Below are 22,238 nucleotides of genomic sequence, written 5' to 3' on the forward strand. Positions count from 1 at the left end.
GGTATTAACTTTGCCCTTATTCCCACCCTGACAACAGCATTAAAAGATTCAATAAACCACTACTCATTCTTCTATGTCATATAATCCATCATATGTCAGTTTTATATTGGATAACCTGAACATTCCCTGCACAAAATGAGAACTTGACTTCAGGTGACTACTTAGATACATTCCTGCAATTTATAGATAGACACAGAAATATACCATTAAAATTTGATGATATCCTGAAACCAGATGGTGAAAATTTCAAATTTTCATGATGTTCTGTGATGGACCTCAAGATGGCACTATATGAAAGAAGTATCTGAACAGATGGAATGGAGAGGAAAAAATGGCAGAAGTGAATGAAATTCATCTGTTAATTTCTTGGCCTCAACTCTGATTGAGGTTGTCCGATACGCTACATTATCTGAAAATTCCATGTCAAATATTTTGAATATTTCATGTCTGGTCTTTTCCAAAGCAAGTATATATTTCAACCACTCCCCATCCCATTTTATTTCTTTTTAAGCAGTAATTGTAAACATAAATATCAGTCTTCCCAAGACTATAAATTTCATGAGATAAGGTAGTTGCTGATAGTTGGTGAACCACAACATTCTCTCTGGATTTTTCTGCATGGAACTGTCAAGAAAACACAATTGTTTTATTTATGATACATGTCACTAAGTTTGTTTCTATGTTACCTGGCATATAAAATAATCTTTCCTACATTCATAAACATTTCCCTCTTCCATTCTATTTCTTGAGTCACTGCAACTCTAGGCATGTTTAGAATATTTTCAATAGGAATTTGTTTTATTACTTAATGGAGAACCTTGATTCAAAATAGTTTTTAATGTAACAACATTGATTGTGTTACAATTTCTTTATAAGACTGTAATTGTCTGGTGACAGGGATAGTGACATAAGGATCACTGGATGCTAGAAACCACAAAGCAGGTTTCTATATATTTATAGAGATCTTATAGAGATGGCTGCAATTCTGTCTATCAGTGTGACTACTTTATCAGCAATCCTCCCATGGGACTAAAAACAGGCTGGTTTAACAGAGTCTCAATACTCTCTCAGAAACATGGTAAAATAAAGTTGACTTTTGTTATAAATCGGTGACATAGGACATGTCACATAACTCTCTGTATTACTATATATCAGTATGCATAGTTTCCTATTCTTGCTGGTGGCATGTTTGAGATAAAATAATCAAGGTTTGAATGTGCCTTTCCTCACCTGGATGTAATCCAAAATATCTTATTGGTTTCTCTGTCCTTGGCTGAAAACTGCTAGTGTAGAAACAGCATTTCTGGAAGCCGTTTTGTTCTGTCCCAGCTTCGAGCCCCCCACAATAAGATGCACACCACCATATTAAATCCTAAAGGTTTTACTATTTACAAAAGTCTTATGCAGTTTGAAACCTATTCTTTTTAATATGTTTGTGAGTGACATAGGGGAAGGTTTGGTAGGGAAGGTTTGCCTATTTGCCGATGACTCTAAAGTGTACAATAGGGTTGATATTCCTGGAGGCGTCTGTAATATGGTAAATGATTTAGCTTTACTAGATAAATGGTCAAAGCAATGGAAACTGCAGTTTAATGTTTCCAAATGTAAAATAATGCACTTGGGGAAAAGGAATCCTCAATCTGAGTATTGTATTGGCAGTTCTGTGTTAGCAAATACTTCAGAAGAAAAGGATTTAGGGGTAGTGATTTCTGACAGTCTCAAAATGGGTGAACAGTGCAGTCAGGTGGTAGGGAAAGCAAGTAGGATGCTTGGCTGCATAGCTAGAGGTATAACAAGCAGGAAGAGGGAGATTATGATCCCGCTATATAGAATGCTGGCGAGACCACATTTGGAATACTGTGTTCAGTTCTGGAGACCTCACCTACAAAAAGATATTGACAAAATTGAACGGGTCCAAAGACGGGCTACAAGAATGGTGGAAGGTCTTAAGCATAAAACGTATCAGGAAAGACTTAATGAACTCAATCTGTATAGTCTGGAGGAGAGAAGGAAAAGGGGGGACATGATCAAAACATTTAAATATATTAAAGGGTTAAATAAGGTCCAGGAGGGAAGTGTTTTTAATAAGAAAGTGAACACAAGAACAAGGGGACACAATCTGAAGTTAGTTGGGGGAAAGATCAAAAGCAACATGAGAAAATATTATTTTACTGAAAGAGTAGTTGATCCTTGGAACAAACTTCCAGTAGACGTGGTTGGTAAATCCACAGTAACTGAATTTAAACATGCCTGGGATAAACATATATCCATCCTAAGATAAAATACAGAAAATAGTATAAGGGCAGACTAGATGGACCATGAGGTCTTTTTCTGCCGTCAGACTTCTATGTTTCTATGTTTCTAAATTGTAGCAAAAGCTTCACCCCACTGATTGAAAAGTCTTATCAGCTGGTCAGAGCCCCAAGAATAAGTAAAGACGAGTGTAATTACCAGATTCAAGACAAGTTCAGGAGCGTGGACTTACAGAGGTTGGCTGGAAGCCTGGAGCTAATTACTGCAGCCAAGAATGTGGTTCTTTTGAACACAAGCCGAAGACAAGAGCTAAAACAAGATTTCTGAAATGAACTATGTTGTTCTCTGTGCCAAAGCATCATGTGACTCCCCTTAATAGCCTGAGGATGTGCCCTAATGTCCAGCAGTGCTACTCATGAGGAAGCCTTCTCCTGAGTAACCGCTTTTGCCTCCTAGAGGCCTTGCGAATCCTAGCATCAAGGAAAGGCACATCCTCTTCTCCCGAGTCACTTATCTCAGGAGGTGCGGAAGGCCTTGGTTGCTCTTCAGCATCTGACACCACATCCTCTTCACTGTCAGTCTTGGGTGCCAGGAACACAAGACGCCTATATCGCATCTTCAGTGTCTATAAGTTCTCTTGGTCCATTACTAATTGCACAGGACACAAACGGGCCACAACACATTTGTTGTCATCTCTCTTTCTGCTTGAAAAAAAGGGAAGAGAATGGAACACCATAAGATGTCTGCTGAAGACTTAGATTTCAAGAAACTTTCATTTTAATTCCACAAACTGTACATCTGTTTTATATTTTAGGATTTTTTTTTTCTCTTAATAGTCCTCTCGTTCTATCTATTCTTTCAAACTGGGTGAATAAGTGTCTCTCTGTGTTATTTTACTGAACCTCAAATATGTGCATAATAGCCTATTTCTGCCATAGGCAAAAACTTCTAATAATGGGTCAGCTGGTATGAATCTTTCCTTTCACACGTTCTCTGGCTGTTTAATTAGGAACAGCCAGCTATTGCAAAGCTTTAATTTAGGCATTTTCTTCCTCTTAATATAATAGTTTTCAGAACACCCTCACTTCTGAAATCCAATATTGCATTCCTTCATCAGCAAAGTTTTGGAATATGTGAGTGGAAACAACAGAGGATTTTAAAGCAGAGAATCAGTTATTCTATTCCAATTCCAGTAGGGATGCTTGAATCATGAAATCCTGAAATCATACCAAAATAAGAGAAAAATACAAAGAAAGAATGTCAAAAAAAATGTTGCATACTCATCAAAACAATCCTGAAATTCAGGCGCTAAAACTATTATTTCAATGAGTTATGCAAGTACTTCCTGTACAGTGACCGTTCACAGTTACCACAGGGATAAAAAAGTAACTTTGCAAACAATCTTCACATGTATGATATTTGTAGTACAGTGGTACCTCGAGATACGAGTTTAATTCGTTCCGGACCTGGGCTCTTAAGTCGAGCAGCTCTTATCTCGAACGACTTTTCCCCATAGGAATTAATGTAAATAATTTTAATTGGTTCCAGCCCTCAAAAAACTCACAAAGTTAGTCTAAATTATGCAGAAAGACTTGTTTTTAATGAAGAAATGTACATGTACATATAAATGAATAATGAAGTTTCTTTCACTTAACTTGTAAACTTTCTTAAACTTTTAAATTTACATATGTTCAACTTCTCTGCCACCCAATCCTGTAGGACAGAGGTCCCCAACCCTTTTTGCACCAGGGACCGGCTTTAAGCGATCAAGAGAGGAATGGGTGAATGAATGGACGGAGGGTGGGAAGGAAGGAAGGAAAGAGGGAAGGGACAGGAACAGAGGAAGGAAGCAAGGAAACTTATGAAAGGGGAGAGTAAGAGAGGAATGAGTGAAGGGAGGGAGGGAGGGAAGAAGGTGGGAAGGAGAAAGAAAAGAAGAAATAGAGGAAGGGAAGGTAAAAGAGAGAAAGAAAAAGAGCAAGAAAGAAAGAAAGAAAGAAAGAAAGAAAGAAAGAAAGAAAGGGGGAAGGGACAGGAACAGAGAAAGGAAGCAAGGAAACTTATGAAAGGGGAGAGTAAGAGAGGAATGAGTGAAGGGAGGGAGGGAAGAAGGTGGGAAGGAGAAAGAAAAGAAGAAATAGAGGAAGGGAAGGTAAAAGAGAGAAAGAAAAAGAGCAAGAAAGAAAGAAAGAAAGAAAGAAAGAAAGAAAGAAAGGGGGAAGGGACAGGAACAGAGGAAGGAAGCAAGAAAACTTATGAAAGGGGAGAGTAAGAGAGGAATGAGTGAAGGGAGGGAGGGAGGGAAGAAGGTGGGAAGGAGAAAGAAAAGAAGAAATAGAGGAAGGGAAGGTAAAAGAGAGAAAGAAAAAGAGCAAGAAAGAAAGAAAGAAAGAAAGAAAGAAAGGGGGAAGGGACAGGAACAGAGGAAGGAAGCAAGAAAACTTATGAAAGGGGAGAGTAAGAGAGGAATGAGTGAAGGGAGGGAGGGAGGGAAGAAGGTGGGAAGGAGAAAGAAAAGAAGAAATAGAGGAAGGGAAGGTAAAAGAGAGAAAGAAAAAGAGCAAGAAAGAAAGCAAGAAAGAAAGAAAGAAAGAAAGGGGGAAGGGACAGGAACAGAGGAAGGAAGCAAGAAAACTTATGAAAGGGGAGAGTAAGAGAGGAATGAGTGAAGGGAGGGAGGGAGGGAAGAAGGTGGGAAGGAGAAAGAAAAGAAGAAATAGAGGAAGGGAAGGTAAAAGAGAGAAAGAAAAAGAGCAAGAAAGAAAGCTGCAAGCACCCCCCCGAGCCCCCCAGGCCGGCTGCAACCTTTTAAAACACGCGCGCCGCTTCGCAGCTGTCTCCTGAAGCCGAACGCGGAAGTTAGCGTTTGGCTTCAGGAGACAGCTCCTTGGCGCTTGTATCTCGAATTTGGGCTTGTAAGTAGAACAAAAATATCTCTCCCCTCCCAGCTCTTATCTCGAGTTGCTCTTAAGTAGAGCAGCTCTTATGTCGGGGTTCCACTGTACTGTACTATAAAACAAAGGAAAGCTGAAATAAGATCACAAGGTGGTCACAGTTTCCATTAGCAACTACCATATTTTCAGAGTATAAGACACACCGGAGTACAAGATGTGCCTCAGTTTTGGGGAATCTACCTACCAGGTATTCATCTGGCTAGCGTCCTTAGTCTGGTCAGCTTCAGCACATCATTTTAGCCCCTGGTTAGGACTAAAAAAAACTTTTTCAGAGGAAAGATCATAAAAAAAGCCTGCAAAGACTTAGCACTAGAAAAAAAAACTTTGGAGTAGCAATGCAAAAGAAATCATGCAAGCTGGGAAGATCATTAGCACTTTGTTAGGGCTGAAAAAAACTTTTTTGGAGGGAATAGCAATGAAAACAAGTCTGCAAAGACTTAGGGCTGGGGGGAAAAAACCCTTCAGAGTAGCAATGAAAAAAACCTGAAAGCCAGGAAGATTGCTAGCACTTCGTTAGGGTTAGAAAAAAGCTTCGAAAAAGCTTCATTTGGAGTATAAGATGTATCTGAATTTTCAGCCTCTTTTGGGGGGAGGGAAGGTTCATCTTATACTCTGAAAAAATATGGTGCTTAACAACTGAGTTCCTGGCCCTAATTGTGATCTCTAAATGAAGAAAACCTGTGTAGATTGGCCCACAATTAATTGAAAGAGTGGTATCTATAGTAATACAGCTGTATCTCTGGTAAGTGGCATCCTTATCTCAATGGGCTCTTCAGTACCACATTTGGTATATCATGCTTTAACCTGGAAATGATAGATAAAGTCAAGACTCTCTAAATCAATTAAACTTCTCAAATGCTTGGACATAACTGCGAAGGGGTTTTTTTTGGCAACAATGCAGAAGTAGTTTGCCACCACCTTGAAAAAAACTTTTAGCCTTTCAATTTCTTGATGGTTCATCATCACATTCTTACACAAAGTAATCTTGTTTAGCTTTCCAAAGATCTCATTTGAAAGATCTCCAAGTTTGGCCAGGTGCTGCAATCTAACTGGGCAACTGAAAAGACTGAGTGTAGACAAATGGCACAGTGGTCTGAAGCTCATCTCAGCATGATGTTCTAATATGCAAAAAGGGCAGGGTTTGGACTGCATGCTATGAGCATCATCCTGCCTGTTTTGACATGCACATCTACTAGCTCACATGAATGCTATTGAGAATATTATTTATTTTATTTATTATGGTCTGCCCATTTTCTTCCTGAAACATTGCCCTTAGATATCTTTAATTTGAAGATAACCTAAGAATCTTACTCAACCCATTTCCCCCCCTGATCTTGTAGTTTTGAAGGGCAGCCAACAACTCAGCATTAAAACAAATTTCTGAAATAATTTAGCAACGGCATAGACTACCTTAGGAAAGTTTTGACATTTCCTACCTTAAAAAATTGAAATCTATCTTAAATCAAGTGGTTTAAATGTTACTTTTATTTATTTATTATTTATTAATCAGATTTGTATGCCACCTCTCTCCGCAGACTCGGGGCGGCTCACAGCAATAATAATACAATGTAAACAAATCTAATATTTAAGTTAATTTAAAAAAACCCAATTTAGAAACCAATCATACATACTAGCATACCATGCATAAATTTTATAAGCCTAGGGGGAGGGAAAATGTCAATTCCCCCATGCCTGACGACAGAGGTGGGTTTTAAGGAGCTTACGAAAGGCTAGGAGGGTGGGGGCAACTCTGATATCTGGGGGGAGTTGGTTCCAAAGGGTCGGGGCCACCACAGAGAAGGTTCTTCCCCTGGGTCCCACCAAACGACATTGTTTAGTTGACGGGACCCGGAGAAGGCCCACTCTGTGGGACCTAACTGGTCGCTGGGATTCGTGCGGCAATTTGACCATAATGCTGGCTGGCATAGATGGCAACAGCCAATTCCTTCCAGATCTTCTGTTACTCAGTGAACACATATCATTCTTGATAAATTTAACAAAAGATGGAAGAGAAATCCATTTAGTTTACATCTCCATGCAATTTTACACTGTCTAAATCCAGTTCTAAAATTAAATGAAAATGATCCGCAATATTTAACTTTTCCCAAATTTTATTAGTTTTTAATTAGGAAGAAGCATACAGAATCACAAATATGAGGGAGGATGCACATACAAGTAAAAGTAACATTTAATGAAAGATAAGAAAATTGCTTACAAAAAGGTTGAAGATGGCGATATGGGAGAAAGGAAGCCATTATTAAATCTTTGTCAATCACTGGAAATTTGCATTTTCCCACAACCGCATCAGAGAAGGCAGAGAAAGGCAGCATTTCAGATGTCTAATGTGAGAAACTGTTAATAATAGGAAATAGAAAGCTGCTTTGTGTTAAATTAGACTATAGTAGCCTATTCTGACGTGACTTTTTAAGACTCTGTAGGATTTCAGAAGGAAATGTTTCCAGACATTGCCAAGAACTACCTGGATCCTTTTAAGTTAATGAATCTCTGATAAAGTCTATTTTAGGAGAATACTTTTGTCTAGCTAACTTAAACCACACAGTGTAGATTTTCATCAGTCACACAATCAATCCAGGATGTCTCTACATCTAGCTGGAGATGCTAGTGCTACATTTGTTTTTCTATTTTTGTGTCTCTAATACTGGAATGGTCCAGTTGCTAATGACTCCATGAATAACTCTCATACCGAACGTCATATTCCATAACAGAATATTGTTTATATAGAAAACCAATAGGTAAATACAAAAAGGCTATCAATCTTCTAGCTCAGAGCATTATGCTCAATAATATAATGTAATATAATATAATATAATATAATATAATATAATATAATATAATATAATGTAATGTAATGTAATGTAATGTAATGTAATGTAATGTAATATAATATAGCATAGCATAGCATAGCATAGCATAATATAATTAATATAACATAATATAACATAATATAACATAACATAATATAATATAATATATAATACAATACAATACAATATAATATATAAAATTACCTACAACTTTTCAAGTGCAACGATTTTGCATAAAGAATGTTAACCCATAAGAATTTCTGGTTTGCTCTTATGCTTGCAATTGGATATCCGTTTCTGCCATTTAAATGCATTGAGCTTGGTGAGCCATGCTTCAGAGTGGATACCTATAGGATTTCTGCAAGATGTCTTCAGAGTAATGAAGTTTAATTATATATAACTAGACACTAGAGTGCAGTCAATCTGTCTCTGGCATCTACGTCAGTGATTTAGTGTCAAAGGTCATGCTAAGGCTGCAAAACCACCGGTAATGTTATTGCTAGTGATTGAATAAATCAGACATTTTTACAAGGTTTTATTAGAGACAAAATTCTTTGTTCAGAGAAAGCATGAAAACTTTTTTTAAAAAAGTTTGCTTTAATGAAGGAAATGAAAGGGATATTAATGGTCAGATTTTACAGCTTTTTTTCAAATGGCTTTGAAGAAACTATTAAGTGGGATTCCAGAACCAGGAATGCGATCTGTTGCTTCATAAAATATTGCAGTTTCACAAGGGAGCCATAGAATTACTTAAGCATAAAAGATGACACCAAATAAGTACTGTTACTATTACATTTGTCTTCTGGAACTTTATTGTTTATTTTGCTTAAACTGCAGATAAATAGGAATGGATCCTGGCATGTTGTGAAAATCATTCAGAGCAAAACTCAGCAACTGTCTACTGTCTTATGCATTAATAGTCTGAATATTGTCTGATGATGGCCAAAAAAAGGACACGCTTTATCTATAAACCTGCATTTCTTTAGCCTTTAGCACTATTAACTATGCACATCACTTTATCTCAATGTGGGGAAATTGTTTTGGTAGTTAATCTGTACCCAAGGTTTACACCAGGATTGACCAAATTAATAAATGAATTGAGAACTTTCTGAACGGCTGTTTAATAGTGCTTATACCATGAAATTTCCCCCCAAAGGGTGGGGGAGCTACAAAGAAAAAGTTCATTTCAGCCAGGAAAGTGGTGGTGGTGGTGGGGTTGTCTAAAATTTAAAGATGCTAGAAGGAAGGAGAGAATCTGTGTCTTGAGGTAAGCTCCCAGAAGAGAAATAAACTTCCATTTCCTCTCAGTGTTCCTATTTTCGACATATTTGCATTGAAATGTGCCACTGAATTTGATATAAAATTATTTTCAATTTTTTTTAAAAAAAAAATCCCTCTATTTTCAAAACCATAACAACCAGTTTAAGTGGCAGCAACAAAGAACTATAATAAAATCCAAGAAAATGTCAGTCTTTAATAATGGGAAAAATGAAATTCAACTGCATTAAAAACATGCCAAGAAAAAAAATATTTTGATGGCAAGGTAATCCCGGGTGGGTGGGTGTTGAACCAGGCAACAGGGCTTTTCACATTAAGGAATGCCTTATTCTCAAAAGTACAGATGATCTCAACCCTCCTTGTTTTGGGAATCAGAATCAGAAAATCAGAATGGGAATTGAATCAGAAAAATAGAATCGTTCCATTCAGGTTCTGCCCAGTTGTTCTATTTGAGTGACTATCGTAGTTGTTGTTGGTGTGATGTAATTTACCCATTTGTTTATCTTTGGAATGCATTTGCTCTGATGGAGAGAGAGAGGGAGGGAGGGAGGGAAGGGAAGGGAAGGAAGGAAGGAAGGAAGGAAGGAAGGTGGGAGAGGGAGAGAAATTTTAGAAAAGGAATATTGATGAGTTTGCCTGTCAAAGAACAAAGCAATTTCCAATGAAACTTTAAATCTCAAAACACTGATGCTGAAGAAATACCTACTGTATTTGTATCATCCTGAGAGCAAGCAAGGTTGTTTTTATTCTCTCAGGCAAATTAATCCCCTTATTCTGCTGGTCTGTTGTGCCTAAGTTTTGCCCCTCTCTAGGGATGTTTGAGATCCCCATTTTGCTTCTGAAGCTATTCATTGCTACTATGAATTCAGCATTTTAATTGCTAAAGGAACTTGTTGTTTAATTGTGTCATTATTTGCACTGATTTGTATTTGTGTTTGCTGTTCTTCTCTAAAGAGCTTCTATTGGATTCACTAATACACCTGAGAACTGAGTATCTTGAAGCATTTCTTCTGGATTGCAATTGAATTAAAAGAATGTTTTTTGCTTGCAAAGAACCCAGGAAAATGCAGGGTGCATGGGAACACACAAATATGGCACTGATCTTGACGTATGGCCCTCAGTTATGGAAGAGCTCATGCCAGTCATTTCCAAACTGCTGCCCACTGGAAGTGACCTGTATATCCTGCTTTTGACTTATTCATTGGCAAATGCTGGGCCAGTATATAGTGGCAGCCTATCACTAATACATTTGGGGATCCCCTCCCAAAGAGAGAAAGCTACTGCCTCTCTTCAATCCCTAACAAATGAAAACCATGACCAAGAGTTATCGCCAGTCTGGAAAATTGTGCTACCCTACTGGTGGATTTGTCACAGCTGATGCAGTGATCTTTCTATTTTGATCTCTTCATGTAACTTATTCATCTTACTGAAAAGGAGTTACAAAGACTAGATTCTTCATCCAAAGTTTTATCCCCTCCCTAAATCACATTCTTATATTTCTTAATCCTCTATGGTGCATCCAAGAGCAATAACTCATTAATGTGATGACTCGAGGTACAGTTTCCTGAATCAATACTACAACTTTAGCTGAAACATGCCATCAGACAGTTGCATAATGAAGCTGTCTGTCTGTATTTACACAATGCATTTTTGTACTCACTAAGCCAGAAAGAACAGCTCTGTGTAGCAGCTGTCATTATATATTTTTTTCTCTCCTTATCTGTGTCCTATCTGCCAATGTTATAATTCACCAGCTGACACCCGCCTTGGCAATGACCAAGTGGTATTGTTTAGTGCCAGAGCAACAACACCCCTTCTGAACTATGACACACTCCTTCTAAGTCCTTCTTAACAATGATGAATTCTACTGGATTTCATGCTGTTGGGTGGGTGACCTTTGCTGCTAGGGGTATACGAGACATATTAGTGCACAGTAACAGTAACAATCCTGTTACACAGCAGAGATAAAGGGCAAAGGGGAGGCTAATAGGAAAGATGTAAAGTTAAAGACCAGGAGGAGAGAGTAAATAGGTAACTTAGAAATTAATGGAAGCTTAGGGAAAGACAAAGGAACAGTCAAGAAGTAGAAGGTTGGTCTGAATCATGGATGCACATTTGTTGTTGGGTATTTCTACATTTTCCAAACTGTCATTGCAAAAACTACCACCAAGTAAACTAGCACAGAGTTTGATTTGATCCTTTTTGGCAGTTTTGCCCATGAGGCAGTTTTCAACACTTTTTCTACAAGCACTAAGTAGTGAGCAAGTGCATGCTGATTGAAGGTGCTATATTCTGCAACTTTCCTTTGAAGTATAGATTATTGAGTTCAAGTACCATTTGCTGCCAGATGGCAAAATCCAGCTGACCTTGGTTGATCCCAACAAGCTAAGTAGAGTTTGACCTGGTTAGTACTTGGGTAGGAAAGTGTCAGGAAAATTCTAGATGTATGTGAATAAGGAAAGTTTTAAAAAAAGGACTGCAAATTATTTTCATATCATTACTAATAAATCCTGCATGGATGTGCTTATCAGGCATCAAACCTGATTTAAGGGAGAAGAATTTATTGGTTTCTTACAATTTGAATTAAATGAGATGAGTGAGGGTACTAAGGCCACTCAAAGGAGAGTATCAGGAGACTTGTTAAACCTTCCCGTGCTATCATAATCTACATTGTAATATTTCTTCAAATAATAGTGGGACATGATACCTGAATATAAAATATGTTTTTTGATTCATAAAATAATTACGGGAGCAGGAGGCCCTCTCAGAGCCTCTGTGGGAGCCAAAAACCAGCTGGCTGATTCACATGCATGCTGGAGCTGAGCTAGAGCAACAGCTCATGTGCCAGCAGATATGGCTCCATGTGCCACCTGTGGCACCTGTGCCATAGGTTCGCCATCAGTGGTCTAGATAATCCATTTCATCCAATGACCATAGGAGCTAGAGCACCACCACTTTCTTCACAATCTTTCCCACAAAGGGTAGATTGGAGATTGGATGAAAGCTCTTAAATTCTGCTGGATCCAGGGAAGGCATCTTGAGGAGGGGTCTCACAACCACTTCCTTTAATGATTGTGGGAAGGACCACAACAGGCAGAGTTGTTGCAATGGGCAGGATTGTTGTAACATAGTGGGAGGCAACTACGTCAACAACAAACCCAAATGAACCTCTGAGTCTAACCTCAAGAGGAGAGATTCACACCCAACAAACTCTGCGGCAGGGATTCTGCTAGGACAAAGACTCTTCTAGACAATAATTGCCACTCCTCCATGTTGTGCATACTCCTGGTCAGTTGGAGGATGATGAAGAAATTGAGGACTCTGATACAGATAATGTTTATGAATTAGTGGTAGGCCCTGGGTTACAGGTAGTAGAACAGGTGGGAGGCCAGCCACAGGATGTTGCTATGAGTCCAGACTCTAGTGAGGAAGAAACAGACGTTTGTTGGATCAATCCTAAATTAAGAAGGGTCCAAAAACGTAAGGAACAGGTGTTTGGAAGAAGATATTAAGGGGAGGAATGGGTTAAATACTGGAGTGATGTATTTGGTACATCAGGGGCCCAGTGGGGAAGAAGGGTGGAGTTTCAATGTTGTAGTGCTAAAATGCAAGGTGTTTTCGTTCAGCTTCCCGAGCAAGCAAGTTCATTCTGTGTTATTTTACAGTCATTCCTGCTGTTTTTGAATCATACTGTGAGTACATAAATCTTGGTAGACGGAGAAAGCTGGGAGGAATGCATGTGGAATGTAATTAAGAGAGATAACGGGAGAAAAGGAATGTGCTAGTATGAACTGCATTTTGAATACGGAACTGAAGAGAATAAAGATGGAGTTTCTTTGTTTATGAAATACTGCATTTAGTAAGAATTATTTTTAATAGCTAAAGTTCTACCAGAAACCAGAACACTCCACCCCTTCTCTGGAATCACGGCTGATACAATACCTAAAACCACTCAGGGCACATCTCCGAGAGGGGAACACCCACCTCATGGCCCAGTCAGATCTCAGTTATACATGCCAGGTCTGCCCCCTCCTCCAGGAGTAAATCTCAAATGAGGGGGGCCTTGTTAACAACAGACCTGGCATTAAAAAGCAGCAGCCTGTGGCCAGGGCTCTGATACCCCTTGACACCAGATATATGAGACAAGCCCAATGAACCAGAATTACTCTAGTCAGTTTTAAATCCTGTTGTTCAGGACAGAACTAGGATAATGTAATTACTGACATGCAACATTGTATGAAGAGATTTTTTTTTTCTGGTTCACAGAATGACAATACATCAAACCAAATGTTGTTGTTGTTGTTGTTGTTGTTATTACTATTATTATCATTATCACCATCATCATCATCATCATCATTATTAATTAGACTTGTATGCCGCCCCTCTCTGAAGATTTCCCAATGTTGATGGGAACACGAATCCAAAATTTAGATCTCATTTCTCTGGTGGGTTGTATGTACTATTGATAGTTAAGATTAGACCAAGCCTTGATAGAAACCAGTTTTGCAATCTGCTCTACCCATGATAATAGCTAAAAGACATTAACAGTCATAATTATTTCTTTATTCTCGAGTGGCAGAGAAATTTATGAGCTGTAAAGCTTGACTTGTGCATTTTTACCTTGACTTATACTACTACTTTAGTAAGCAAAGACAACTACAAGTACCTTCCTTCTAGGCTAGAGTGATTTGTTCTGCAACGAGTATGATACTGGGCTATTTAAAAAGAATGAACTGATTTCATGATGTATTGGTTCAGTTTTCAAGCATCACGTATTATTCATTCATTCATTCATTCATTCATTCATTCATTTATTTATTTATTTATTTAATTTTTATGCCGCCCCTCCCCGCAGACCTGGGGCTGCATACAAATTTGTAATATGTCAGTGACCGTTTGAATGAGGAGTTATCTAAGTTTTGAATGGCTGCCACAGGAGCGATGTAGTTGTGTTGTTCTTCCAGAAACATTCAGTTGTTTGTCTACCCTCAGAATGGTGAGTCTTCAGAAAAAGGCATTCTACACTTTTTTTCGGGGGGACGGGGACCTTCCTCTTTGTCCTTGGCCTGAGAGATCCCCAGACCTAACCATGTGTGATTTCTTTCTTATGGGGATAAGTAAAAGATTGCATTTATGTTCCACTGCTACCCAATAACCTTGATGACCTTAAACATGGAATAACAGCAGCCATCAATTCAGTGGATTGGGATATGCTGATAGGCGCCTTGGAGGAATTCTCTTATCGTATTGATGTTGCCCATGCTGCAGGTGGTGGGCATGTTGAACAGGAAATAAAAGTGGATTGTGAGTAGAATACTTGTGACTTGGCTTGAATTTTGTATTACTTTTCCTTAATAAAATATGCATCATGAAATCAGTTCATTCTTTTTGAATAACACTGTACAGTATTATATAGTGCTGGACTTCTTTATCAACACTGTATTCATTTTGTTACCCATCTGTGCTGATTCTGTACCTAGTACTGCATAGACTTTTGTCTAACTCAAAACAAAAAAAAATATTTAGCATTTAAATTCATTAGTGAGGAAACATATTTTCAAGAGAAAAAGAAGGATCAAGCATAGCAAACTTCAAATATAAGCAAATGTGTTTGAACATGGAGCTGTTTTTCAATTTGTAACACCTCCCCCCAATAATTTACTCATTTACATTTATTCTGGTAAACATGTGGAAAACCTGTGGCATAACTGAATGTATACATTTTATATTGGGGGAGAAAAAAACATTGTATACTTCCTTCCTTGCAAATCAGTTTGTTTAAAATATGAATAAACCCACTTCTCCAGTGTCATGATCCAAAACCCCTTTATTCATTTCATTTCAACATTTGATGTACTACCAAAAAATAAAAATCCACATTTGAGGTGAATATTTTTCACTCCTCAAAACATTCTCTTTCTCCTTAAGGAATGATTCTCTTTCTCCTTAAGGAATGATTTATAAATGACATAGCAAAGTGATATCAAATAAACAATGTTAGAGAACTGATACGATATTCAACTTCTGACTGTCCAACCACATTATATTTGATTCTATATTGCCAATTTGGTTCTTTTATGAACTTTAAAGATTCACAGGACGCTATGAATGTGGTAGGTAATAAATCTGCCAAAGATTATAGAGATTTATATATTACAATATACTACTATGTGACCCTAATCTCAGTAAGTCTCCAGGAAAAGAATTTCTGCTTCTTTATAAAAGACCCATTATCTACTCACAGATAACACTGTTTGCAATTTAACTCCATTGTTGATTTTTTTTTCATGATGGGGTTTGGATGTGTTATATTACATGTCGTCTTAAGAGATATTCATTTTTAGAAAATGGAAAAATGAGATTCCCATTTGAGGATACTAAAAATAGATGAGAATGAGAGAAAAAATACTTTACAAATTTGCAAGCACATGAAAATATTGCTATAAAATCCATTTGTTTGTTTGGATGGTTTCCTGAAGATATCGATTATTTATGGGCCTCTGGTTCCAGACATAAAAACAAATAAGTAGCACAATGTGGCATTGGATAATGGAAACCTGATTACCTAAGGTTTTTGTGAAATAATATACAACTTTTAAAAGATCCTTGTGACAGCTGACATCAAAATAGTTCAGTGCATTCCCTTTTTTGTTTATTTATATAAGCGGATGTGAATCGGATTACAAAACAAATTCTGGAGGTCTACTTCAATTCCATATGTTGTGGGAAGTATTTTTGTGTATGGAATTGTGCATTTATACAACTTTTCCCACCAGTTCAGTTGAGTCTTGTGTGTATTTTATTCCAAGCAAGTGAAATATTACCACATGTCTATTTTTCTTACTATGTATTTGTGTATTGGACAAATGAATAAATAAATAAAATAAAAATAAATAAATAAACATCTTCTATCATGAGTATCTTTTGCAATCTTCATATGTAAAGATAGTCCTTATTTAGTTACTACAATTGGGACCATCAACCTGTTTTTTTATTTTTTTATTTTTTTTTAATTTATTTTGTCCAATACATAATACACATTGAAGAGAATAGATATGTAGTAATATAAATAAAGAAAAGGATAGAAGAAAAGATATAAAAATATAGGAGATCATATATGAAAGGAAGAAAACATAAAGGAGATAAGGAGAAACAATTGGACAGGGAATGGAAGGCACGCTGGTGCACTTATGCATGCCTCTTACTGACCTCTTAGGAACCTGGAGAGGTCAATAGTGGATAGTCTAAGGGAAAAATGTTGGGGGTTAGGAGTTGACACTACTGAGTCAGGTAACGAGTTCCACGCTTCGACAACTCGGTTGCTGAAATCATATTTTTTACAGTCAAGTTTGGAGCGGTTAATATTAAGTTTGAATCTGTTGCGTTGTGTTGTTGCGTTTGATGCTGAAGTAGTCATTGACAGGTAGAACGTTGCAGCATATGATCTTGTGGGCAATACTTAGATCATGTTTTAGGCGTTGTAGTTCTAAGCTTGTTAAGCAAAGCAATCACTAAGTGCCCACATGATTGTGCTTATGATTTTATTTAAGTTTTCCTTTACTTTACAGACCAGAAGGTTGAAAATGTAAGAATTGGTACTAAAGTTACTTTTTAATTACCATCATAACTGCAAGCAGTTGGTAAATGAGGCATTTGCTAAACAAGGACTACTTGAACTCCAATGCTAATTTCAGTTTGTTTTACCAGGGTGAATGTACTGGCACGGAAGGCTTCTTTCCATGTGTGTCACAACACAAATAAAAAATGTGCAGTTGTGGCCAATCTTGACTTCTTTTTATTTATTTAAAAACTTAGAATAAATCAGGGATAACAGTATGGATCTCATAGGTGGCAGGAAACATCCAACACATGATTTGCAGCTTCCAAAGTAGTCAAAACAAGGGCAAAAAGTTTAGACTTTTGGATGGATTTGGGCTGTGAGGTGGTGGAAGAGTTGAGGAATATATGAGTTGGGGAGCTATATAAATTTGTTTAATACATAAATTTAAAAACTTGTAAGTTAACAAAGGTAATAAGTTGCTTGTTTATAATTTTCAATAGGTTTATTAACCGTAACTATTTTAAACACTCATGTGCTAAATTGATAGCAATTTAATTTTGGAGCCTTTTGTTTATCCCTTATTTATTTATTTGTTTGTTTGTTTGTTTGTTTGTATGTTTGTTTGTTTGTTTGTTTGTTTGTTTGTTTGTTTGTTTATTTATTTATTTATTTATTTATTTATTTATTTATTTATTTATTTATTTATTTATTTATTTATTTATTTATTTATTTGTTTGTTTGTTTGTTTATTTATTTATTTATTTATTTATTTATTTATTTATTTATTTATTTATTTATTTATTTATTAGATTTGTATGCCGCCCCTTTCCGTAGACTCGGGGCGGCTCACAACACAATAAAACAACATATGACAAATCTAATAATTTACAATTTAAAATAATTTTTTAAAAGCCCATTTTTAAGCAGACATACCTACAAACATACCATACATAAATTATATAGGCCCGGGGGAGATGTCTCAATTCCCCCATGCTTGACGACAAAGGTGGGTTTTGAGGAGTTTACGAAAGGCAAGGAGGGTAGGGGCAGTTCTAATCTCTGGGGGGAGCTGGTTCTAGAGAGTCGGGGCCGCCACAGAGAAGGCTCTTCCCCTGGGGCCCGCCAACCGACATTGTTTAGTTGACGGGACCCGGAGAAGACCAACTCTGTGGGACCTAATCGGTCACTGGGATTTGTGCAGCAGAAGGCTGATCTTCTCCAATTTTCAGTGTGGAGGAAGCAATCATAGATATTTTACTGTTTCTGGGTAAGACAGTAGGTGGGCTCGAAAGGTTTATTTAATATATAGAAGCTTTTGATGACTTTGGGACTTTTTAAAAATGATAAATATTATTATAACTTAAAGGCATGCCCATCAAATACAGAGAACGAGTCCCTAGCAGACCACATATTTGGCAAATAACGTTGCCATATCTTTCATCTTCTCTCCCTCCTATGAGCGTTTGAGTGGTTCTTTAAGAAAAGGGGTACAAGCATTCGAAATGAAAACACAAGACTGAGACATGCTTGGAAATGGCAAATTAGTATAAAGATTGTTTAGTGCACTTGGACAGCTCTTCCATTCCCATATTGTGCCTGGCACATCAGAACAAATCATTTGAGGAACTTCCCACATAAAATATGAGTGTCTTTACTGATGTTTGCCGTTCTAAAATAACATATGTATAACTGCAAGAAAAGGAATGTAACAATATGTTGAGCAACCCTCTATTCATCCTCAGATGAAATTTCTAATATTCTCTGCCTGTTTTAAAAATGGTACATTATTCCACTGGTGCTGAGGTCTAGACTCCTTTCTCCTCTTGACTTCTATTCAGTTCTAGCTAATCCCTGTATTTCAGGGGTGGGTTCTAATTTACCTGCACACATGTTCAGTGCTGAAAAAAAATTAAAAGGAAAAAAAGCTGAAAACAAAATGCATGCTCAAAAGAAAAAATATTCAGAAAAAAAAATCACATATAAACACACACACTGTTCTGTCTGGGTCACTCCAGAAGCCAATACCAACCCAAAAAGAGAAGCGAGACACACTGGTAAAAGGCAAAGGCAGTTTTATAAAATTCAAGAAAAACACAGGTAACAGAAAATGTCCTTACAAACAGGAAAATGCTGTATCTTCAGATATATCCATGAAGGCAAAAGTCCATGCAGCAATACAGAATTCTTGCTGCCAAGCCGAGGCTGTAGATAGCAGACCTACACCTCCCACGGGTCTTCCAAAGCTGCTGGGCCACAAGCCAGGAACAGAGACGCTGAGAAACAAGACAGGATAACGCAACTCCAAACTGATAACACTCCACATGGCTTCAAGGGCTTGCCTGCCTTTTAAACCCTGCTAAGGAGGACCACACCCAAACCCAGCTGTTCCTAATTCAGTGCTGATAATACTTCTTTAATTGCTCCTTTCTTTGATCTGACCATCTCTGTCGCATGTCAATGACGGCTTGAGCGTCATCACCTAATGACTCCAAACTACTGGCTGGGGAGAGTCCCCCCCCGGGGCTATCATCCTTCATCCCATTCCTGATTTTCCTCTCCCCTGTCCGACTGTTCAGCCCCCTCCTCTTCGCTGTCATCCTCCTCCGGGCATGGAGCCAGCAGAGACACAGCCGGTCCCTGAGCAGCCTCAGGCTGAACCACAACACACACACACAACAATTTTTTTAAAAAGATGGGGGCATCCATGGACTGGCACTGACTGAACTGGTACCGTGATATCATTGTGAAGTCACCAGCAGGTTTTTCCCATTTTGGGTGAACCGGTCCAAAGCAGGAGGAACCTACCTCTGCTGCAGTTGTACAAGAATGGGAAAAGAAATAGAATTGTGGTCTGCAGGGATCCTGTTTGCTTGACCAGTCTTGCATAATAGCTAGAATTTTTAGCCCTAGAGTTTGGAGAATGGATATGTTTCCCCAAGATCTAAATGGTTGATGTTGGTTTCCACATGCATCTTGAGTTGACTGATATTTATGTGCTCTGAGGGAAAACTGCAGGTTCTCCAGATAGTTTATCATCTTCTCTTCTCATTTTTTAATGATACTCTTCTACTTGTAATACTACAGGAACTATAGCTGGTCCAGAGGTTGAGAAAGAAAAATTGAGACATTGTCATAAAATATTGGTGAATCATCTGTTTTTCTAGCAACTTGACTGGGGAATCTGGTCCTCGTTACCAGAGCAGCTGAGGGAGAAGTGCCCCAAATTCATATCTTGAAATGAAGGAGATGGCTATTGAGGCTGGATTGGACTGATGCATAGCATTGAGGAGTAGATCCCAGATTGATCAGTTGATCTCTGGGAACAGGTTTCCAAGAGGCTTCCTACCAGAGGCAATAAGAGCTTTGAAGAAATACTGGCTATTCCCCTTCTGGGGAGATAACCACATTTTCTTTTTCCCTTTCCTCATTCAACCTTCCTTACCAATCAGAAGTCTTGGTATCTCCAATGAATCTATCCAGCAAGAAGGAAGAGAAAGAAGAAAAATGGGGAATTATATCTGCTGATGTTTCTAAAGAACTAAATTTAGGAGCTGTGGTGTCCTGCTGGAAGAACCTTAATTACCAGCTGGCTCTTTCTTCAGGAAAAGATGTGATGTAGACCTCATGGCTTGAACTGCATAATGGGATCTTGGAGTCTTGGTGGGCAACCAACTAAATATAAGCCAGCAATGTGCAGCGATGGCCAAGCAAGCCAATACAACCCTAAATTGCATCAACAGGGGTATACACTCTAAGACTAGGGAGGTACTAATACCACTCTATAAAGCCCTAGTTAGACCACACCTAGAGTACTGCATTCAGTTTTGGTCATCACACTACAAAAAAGACATTGAAACACTAGAGAAGGTTCAAAAGAGAGCAACCAGGATGATAAGGGGACTGGAAACTAAAACTAATGAAGTGAGGTTGCAGGAACTTGGCATGGATAGTCTAGCAAAGAGAAGGACCAGGGGAGACATGATATCAGTCTTCCAATATCTGAGATGCTGCTGCAGAGAGGAGGAGGTCAGGCTGTTTACCAAAGCACCAGAAAGCCAGACAAGGAACAATGGATGGAAGCTGACCCAAGAGAGCTTTAACCTGGAAACAAGGATGAACTTTCTAATGGTGAGAGTGATCAACCAGTGGAATGGCTTGTCTGCGGAAGTTGTGAACGCGCCAACACTTGAAACTTTCAAGAAGAGTTTGGACTGCCATTTGTCTGGGGTGGTGTAGGGCTTCTGCTTGAGCAGGGGATTGGACTAGATGACCTACAAGGTCCCTTCCAACACAAACCAACCAACCAACCAACCAACAAACAATCAATCAATCAATCAATCAATCAATCAATCAATCAATCAATCAATCAATCACTTTAAAAGGAAAAGAACCAATACCTTATTTACCATTAACCGTATGTTTTTATTGTCACTGGAAATAGTCAATGTTTAGCCAGATGCTGCCCTTTCATTATATTAATGACCAGAAATCTAACTCCTCTCCGTTTTACCCAAACATAGATCTAATCCTACCCTATAGTGCAAAAGTGGGGTCTGAGAATACACCTAAAATCATTAGAGGAAGCAGCACATTAAAGTGAGACCAAAGGGTTGAAATTATAAACTAACAGCATGTGCCTTCTCCTTCAATAATAAATGGAAATTAGTGCTCACAAAACTGAAAATAAATTAAATATCTACTCTGCCAGAAAAGAAAAACAAGCAATTGTACTGCAATTGTATTTCTTGAAAACTGAGGAAGTATATATATAATTCAACAATGAAATGTTTGTAATGTTTTGACATGTTTTAATTTTCTTTCCAGTCTGTATTTCCATATTTCTGCTAATGATGTTTCTGGTTTTTGCAGTGTAAGACTTTTGCCTAAGTAGTGAAGAGAGTTATTGAACTGGGCACGAATGTATTGGCTTGCAATTTCACTTTTTTTTTTTGCTTTGCTGTTGTTGATAATTACCTTGTTTTTTCGATTATTATTTGTTTCACCATATAGTCTGCTCAGATTTCAGACTAGATTTGGCATTTTTATTCACCTAGTAAGTCTTTCCAAAGAATCTGGGGTAGGCAGATGTGGATGTTCAGTTACAGACATTGTCCAAGGATAAAGTGACCAGATTATAATCTAGTTAAAGCGGGACACCATTGCCGTGAGGGGGGGACACTTGTGTGTGTGTGTGTGTGTGTGTGTGTAAAAATACTTTTAGGACAGTGGCCACAGGCAGGGGTGTGGTTCCCACTGGCCCGGATGGTGGAGGGCCACTTGCTGAGAAGAGTGATGGCTTGGCAGCATTTGTGGGGAGGCTCAGGGTCCCTGCATGGACGAGCAGGAGGGTTGGGTGGGTGAGGGGCA

Source organism: Erythrolamprus reginae, chromosome 1 (assembly GCF_031021105.1).
Source record: "Erythrolamprus reginae isolate rEryReg1 chromosome 1, rEryReg1.hap1, whole genome shotgun sequence".
NCBI classification, from domain to species: domain Eukaryota; kingdom Metazoa; phylum Chordata; class Lepidosauria; order Squamata; family Dipsadidae; genus Erythrolamprus; species Erythrolamprus reginae.